The following is a 7,522-nucleotide window of genomic DNA, read 5'->3' on the forward strand; positions in this document are numbered from 1 at the left end:
GGGGGTATTTCTAAGGGGGAGGTTGTGGGCTCGGTTTGTCTTGTATTATTTCCTTCCCTTGCCTTTGTGTCGAGGTTGCCGCAGGTGATCATCTGATCGAGGTCCACTGTTGCTACTGTCCGAGTGGACTCCTAGGTGGCATCAGTGCGGGGCGAGGAGGTTTGTATGGCCTCTCTATGATAGTATTTGTGATCGGTCATCCTCTTTTTATTTCCTTCGCATCGAGGCTGCCACAGGCGATTGGGAAATTGAGGTCCATCGTTGCTATTGTCTGGGTGGATTCCTAGGTGGCCTCGGTGCGGGGCATGGAGGGTTGGGGATAATTTATAATATAGAGGTTGCGTGGTTGGTCGTTCTCCATTTATTTCCTTTGCATTGAGGCTGCCATAGGCGATCGGGAGATCGAGGTCCACCATTGCTGCTATCCGGGTGGACTCCTAGGTGGCCTCGGTGCGAGGCGTGGAGGCTTTTGGAGGCATTTCTAAGGGAGTGGGTGAGTGATCACTCGTTTTCTTGTTGGTTGGGGTGTGGTTGCAAACTCTAGAGTGGCCTTGGTGCATTGTGGCTCAGTAGGTCTACCCATTTGTTCGCCATGTCCTTGGCATGTTGCATGTGCTTCCTTCTTGGGATGCAAGAGGTGCAAAGCATAAAAGTTTTACATGATATTTTGACATCTCTTTGACTTGATGGGTGTTCAGGTTGGCTCTTGGTAAGAGAGCACCTGGAATGCCCTTTGAAGTGGGAGGGTGCTACCTGGTTGATCCTGCCAGTAGTCATATGCTTGTCTCAAAGATTAAGCCATGCATGTCTAAGTATGAACTAATTCAGACTATGAAACTGTGGATGGCTCATTAAATCAGTTATAGTTTTTTTGATGGTACCATACTACTTGGATAACTGTAGTAATTCTAGAGCTAATACGTGCACCAAGTCCCGACTCTTTGGAAGGGATGCATTTTTTAGATAAAATGTCGGCGTGGGCTTGCTCGCTTCTTCGGTGAATCATGATAACTCGACGGATCGCACAGCCCTTGTGCTGGCAATGTTTCATTCAAATTTCTGCCCTATCAACTTTCGATGTTAAGATAGAGGCCTACCATGGTGGTGACAGGTGACAGAGAATTAGGTTTCGATTCCCGAGAGGGAGCCTGAGAAATAGCTACCACATCCAAGGAAGGCAACAGGCGTGCAAATTACCCAATCCTGACATGGGGAGGTAGTGACAATAAATAACATTACTGGGCTCATCGAGTCGGGTAATTGGAATGAGTAAAATCTAAATCCCTTAACGAGGATCCATTGGAGGGCAAGTCTAGTGCTAGTAGCCGCGGTAATTCCATCTCCAATAGAGTATATTTAAGTTGTTGTAGTTAAAATGCTCGTAGTTGGATCTTGGGTCGTAAAGATCGGTCCGCCTACTCGATGTGCAACTGCCCTTCTGTTCCTTTTTTTGGCAGCATGCTCCTAGCCTTAAATTTCTGGGTCGCAGCTCTGGCACTATTACTTTGAAAAAATTAGAGTGCTCAAAGCAAGCTTATGCTCTAAATACATTAGCATGGAATAACGTGATAGGAGTCTGGTCCTATTGTGTCGGCATTTGGGACCAGAATAATGATTAATAAGGACTATCGGGGGCATTCGTATTTCATTGTCAGAGGTGAAATTCTCAGATTTATGAAAGATGGACCACTGCGAAAGCATTTTCCAAGGATGTTTTCATTAATCAAGAACGAAAGTTGGGGGCTCAAAGATGATCAGATACTATCCTAGTCTCAACCATAAACGATGCCAACGAGGGATCAGTGGATGTTGCTCTAAGGACTCCGCCAGCACCTTCTGAGAAATCAGAGTGTTTGGGTTCCGGGGGGAGTATAGTCAGAAGGCTTAAACTTAAAGGAATTGATGGAAGGACACCACCAGGAGTGGAGCGTGCGACTTAATTTGACTCAACACAGGAAAACTTACCAGGTCTAGACATAGTAAGGATTGATAGATTGAGAGCTCTTTCTTGATTCTATGGGTGGTGGTGCATGGCTGTTCTTAGTTGGTGGAGTGATTTGTCTGGTTAATTCTGATGACAAACGAGACCTCAGCCTGCTAACTAAATACGTGGAGGTTCCCCTTCGCGGCCAGCTTCTTAGAGGGACTATGGCGGTTTATGCCATTGAAGTTTGAGGAAATAATAGGTCTGTGATTCCCTTAGATGTTCTGGGCCGCACGCACACTACACTAATGCAGCCAATGAGTTTTTCTTCTTGGATCGAGAGGATCGGGAAATATTCTCAAATTTCATTGTGATGGGGATAGACCATTGCAATTATTGGTCTTCAATGAGGAATTCCTAATAAGCGTGTGTCATCAACTCGTGTTGACTACGTCCCTGCCCTTTGTACACACCGCCCGTTGTTCCTACCGATTGAATGATCCAGTGAAGTGTTTGGATTGCATCGATGATGGTGGTTCACGCCGTCAATGTCGTGAGAAGTTCATTGAACCTTATCATTTAGAGGAAGGAGAAGTTGTAACAAGGTTACCGTAGGTGAACCTACGGTAGGATCATTGATAGCAGGAATTTTCTTTTTTGGTTCGGGTTGGTTGGGTTTCTATTGCAATGTAGGACTGTGTGGTGTGTCTCTAGGGGAGCGGGTTTGGTTTTTTGCGGGAACATTGTTGGTTGTTTGTCTTGTGGTAACGCTTGTTTTTTCATGTGTGTGCCTGCAAGCCATGCTTGTGCTTGTCCCACTCATCCTTTGTTTTTCTTTCCACCAATGTGCTTCTATAGGGGTTTCGGAAGCTTGTTTCTTGGGAGCCCTTCTGACGATATGTTTGGCTAAGCATGGTTTCTACAGTTGAGGTGCTTGGGAAATAAGATGGATAAATTTAGAATCATTCGTAGCAGCGGTGCTCGGTCTTTTGTTCGTTGGAAGGCATGGGCCAAGGGTGTGTGCTTCAATAGTTGGTTCTGTTGAAAAGGCGACAGTGGTTGATGTGTTGCTTGTGATGTAGGAAGGTGTTTCCTCTGTGGACAGAGGCAACCCCTCTAGCCCTAGAGTGGGTCTAGTCACAGCAAAGATAGATCAAGAATTGATTTACTTATACAGTCATCATTGGAGGCCTACCTCAAACCAGTGGTTGATGAAGTTCCATTACACTAGTCCAGCTTTCGCTTCCTTCTCCTCAATGATTGATTAACCTGAAACAATATGAAGGAAGAAATAACAAAGCACGTAACCGGGAAACAACAATGATCTATTTACTCATAAAGTCAAGAATTCATGAGATATCAAGTAAATTACATACAAGACATAGGAAAGCATCATTTATTGTATTAATAATGACTTAAGAGCAAGCTTACAACCAAGTCTTGACGTCACAAGCCTTCTCAGAGGGTCCAGCTAGTATGTTTCTCAAGCATTCACTCTTCAAGGATGAATCTCCCAACATACAATGTCTCTCTCTCACTCATAAGATTTAACACAAAGTTAAGGGCACTCCACAACCTTCCACAAGATATCAACAATACCACACTTGTCACACTCACACTAGCTATCTATCAAACTCAAAAAAACTAGCAGTACTACCCAACCAAAAGAACTACTAACTAGTTAAAAAGCTAGTAGATCATAGCAATGGTGAGTGATTTTATAGAAGAAGGAGGATCCATGAAATGAGGGAGAGGGAGCTTATCCTCAAGGATGGTTGCACAAAAGACGGAACTACCATCCTAGAGGGGGGAAGGGCGACCCAAACTATCCCAACAACCAGGTCTGGAGACATCCAGAAGGACAACGTTTGAAATGAATTCACCCAATCTAGATCATCACGGGCGGTAAACTAATTCTTCGCGATGACATCGCTAGGAGGCAATGCACGCAGACCCATCATTGCTATATACAACTCGTAACCTTTCACCAGGTCTAGAAATATGACCATCATGGGAAACAGATGTACACCTATGAGGGTGTCACGATGAGACCGTTATGGACATGGGAACATCATGTATATTAAGGTTTTACTCATGACGAGGCAGAAAATTAGGGAATGAGGGTCAATTTGCAACAGCAGAGAGCATTTTCTTAATCATCTTACATTAGTGGGAAGATATGAACATGTTTATTTGACACATGACACAGCAAAAGGACTGAGATGAGGACAGTGACAAATTACTGTGTAACAGATGCCCCCTAAAGCGTGAAACCCGAGAGAGTGGGAGGGGTGAAATGCTTTATGAAACTGTTTGAAATGGAACCACCTTGAAGATCCTATAGGTGCAAGTACAACTGATATCTGTGATAGTGAAATACATATAGTCGAGGCATGGGCGCAGCCATCCATAAGACATATGAAACTTGGTCTGTGGTATGGATGCAACCAACCAGTTGATAAGACCATAATAATGACAAAGGTATGGTCACAGCCATCAATGAAGACTCATATATGTAATCACGAAACAATCCACGCAACCCGAACATATGTAATCTTAGTTTGGGGTCTTAAAACCCAACCGATCAGAGTACAAATCCTATCATGTGAATAGATGTGCTGAAGTCGAACATGATAGAAAGTCGCTTGATTACCGGTCAGTGAGGAAAACCGTTAACAAGCGCGAGAGAAACCATCAATAATGCGAATGGATCTCAAGGTATTGTCTAGTACAATCCACTAAGTGTGAAAAATGAGCTAAATTCAAACACTCATGGAATCACCCAATCGAAGACTAATGATGAAAGTATGTCATTAGGCATGAAGAACTTGCCATTGAGGCATGCAAGTTCGAAGGTACCCAAAGGGATCTCTAGATCAATCTCCTGGATAAGGAGCTAGTGTCGATAAGAGATGATCCGTTGCAGGAGGGCCATGATAATTCCCCCATCAATGACACGAGATAAAGAAAAAGTGGTAGATGGTGAAATAGAATATCAGAGGAGGTAAGGATGTGAATTGTAGAAGGATTATACTCTTGAACATATCAGCGACACGACTCTAGAATGTGGCAGCATTTTAGTACCAAGAGATTAGAGGCTCAATGGAGGTAACGCGGATCAGATGGAATGAGGAAAAATGGCAACCCAAAACCCCAGAAGGCCAACTCACGATGTGGATATCCCAACCCGACAAGAAGAAAAAGTGTCGATGTTTAAGAGTGACTAGCTGCCGCAGGTAACCAATGATGACTTCCAAATTTTTCCCCCACCATTGCTAGCGAGTACCCCAATTATTTTTGAAAACAAGCTTGAAGGGGATAGCATATGCTTGTAATATAAGTTTGACCTTCGGTCAAATAATAGTTTAACGAGCCCTACAGAGGAGAAGCTCAAGTCTCGTCATGGTGACGAGTCCAATTTTGTCAGGGTTTAACGAGTCCGACATAGGTAAAACTTGGAGTCTTTTTCATGTTTAGAGAGTTTGAAAATGACACAGAAAAGAAAACTCCAGGGGCATCATTTTTCATAGATCTATGTCCCTTGAGCCCAAAAAAGTATAAAATAATACTCGAGAGAACTGCTTGATCATTACAATCAAGGAGTAATTTTCGTAATTAGTGACCTCGATCCGAAAGAGTAGAAAAGCGATCGTAGACATGTCGTTTCGTAACCAATATTGAAATTGAAACGACAAAATTCAGGCAATATTTTCACGTTTATACGGTTGGAAAAGAGCTGAAAGTGGACCGCCATTTTTATTCTCTTTAACGAGTCAAAAAGGGAAAAATACGTGGCAATCTTTTCATATTTTACGAGTCAAAAAAGAGCTTAAAGGTGACTCGTTCTAGAGGAACAAGTGGTATAAAGGGTAGCAACTGGTTTTGGAAATCGTGTAACTACTCAAAACATGTAATGGTCAAGAGGCTAGCTAATAAAACCACTCATCGTTGTGGTTCCTCAGGAAAGGAAAAAAAACCAACTGAAAGCATATGATTGGCCAAAGAGATGGTGGTGATGGAATGAAACAACCAAGGCTCATCTAGCAGAATTTAGTGGATGAAAAACAACAATCACGAGATGTAAATCGGGTATGGGTTCATTTTTACACAATCTTGAACCATGGAGAAATTTGCTTGAATTCCGTTTCATGTTTACACAAGCTTGAAATGAAAAACCATGCTTGTTATAAGTTCGCATGCCCCCAACATAATAACGCAAATCGAGGTACATGCCCCCTAAGCTTCATTGCATTCAATGAGGTGGATGGAATGAAGGTTCACTTTCAAGGTCTTGAAAAGACTCGACTTGGATTTTATGAGATCTTAATCAAATACTCGATTTGGAAAAGAGAGTTGTTTCATTTTTTAATGAGATTGACACAGTAAAAGAACTATCCTCATAGCCCTGTTTTATTTTTTAACGAGGTTGACACAAGATCAAGAACTTTCCTCAACACTCCTTATTTCATTTTTTAACGAGGTTGACACAAGAAAGAAACATCCTCAGTGATCCTTGTTTCATTTTTTAACAAGATTGACAAAATACAAGGAAATATTCTCCATGATCGTGTTCATGGGCCATATGAGAACATGGCTCCCAAGAGGTCTTCGTGGGATGGAAGAAATGCACTCCGAGAGGAATACATGTCATGAGGCACTAATGATAGATCAGGTTCCAATGCCCCTAGTACATGATGTACGAGACCAGCTGCATGATCATCAACAGATGTAGAGACGAAACGTGTAGCCACATGATTGACATGTGGCAAGGAAGGTACTGCTTATGGATAAGAACCGATGGGGGATGACGGCTGCACAAGAGGCACCTGGGGACTAAAAACGATAATTGATCAATATTCACCATTCTTCCATCATGTGGAAAACAAACCACATGGAAAAGTGAAGAGACAAGGGCCCCCATGGTGTAAACATGTCACGACCAAGGAGAAGACTGAACTCTAAAGCACCTTGGACAACCATTACGTCTATATAGATGGTTTTGCCTCCCAAAGTAACAGGAAACTTTAGAAGGATCCCCAAAGGTCGGTTGGTTCCTCCATCAAGTGGCAACAGATTCTACGTGACTGACACAAGCTATGGGGATCCCAAAGCTTTCCAAGTAGTGAAAGGCATGAGGCTAGCCGATGCACCCTCATCCAAGATAGTGCCAAGTACTGCCTTATCATAGGCATGTACGGTAATCTGGAAAGGCACGTAGGATGGAAGGCGAAATGCAGTCAAATGACTCCAATCGAAGGAAATGACTGAACTACTTGGTGGGGGTATCATATGATTGCTCCCATGCTCTAAAGGAGGTGAAGAAGGACCCTCTAAATCAATTGGGATAGGAGGGTCATTCTCGGACTCTGGAGAATCTGACGAGACAAGAAGAACATGAGCAGTAGAATCATGATACTCATCGGGAACAAAGTGGTCCACTAGTGGAGAACCCAATTCGACACTCTTTCTGACCAATGGTTGGTCAAGAATGGGCTGAGCACAGCCAGGTTCAAGAAGAGACGGGTGGACAAGAGAAGAATATATTTTAATATCTTTGTCAACAGGGAGAGGTTCTGAAGAGAGCCTCTGATAACCAAC

The 7,522-nt window shown here is 43.1% G+C and overlaps 1 non-coding gene across 1 annotated transcript; it reads left to right on the forward strand.

Moving 5' to 3' along the window:
- Positions 1–750: 750 nt before the first annotated feature.
- LOC149221939 (18S ribosomal RNA) lies at positions 751–2,562 on the forward strand. The gene has a single exon (XR_016249918.1). It is a non-coding gene; the product is annotated as an 18S ribosomal RNA (ribosomal RNA).
- The last annotated feature ends 4,960 nt before the right edge of the window (positions 2,563–7,522 follow it).

Source organism: Pinus tabuliformis, chromosome Q, assembly GCF_031772625.1.
Source record: "Pinus tabuliformis cultivar Carrire ecotype Pingquan chromosome Q, CPIR1, whole genome shotgun sequence".
NCBI classification, from domain to species: Eukaryota; Viridiplantae; Streptophyta; class Pinopsida; order Pinales; family Pinaceae; genus Pinus; species Pinus tabuliformis.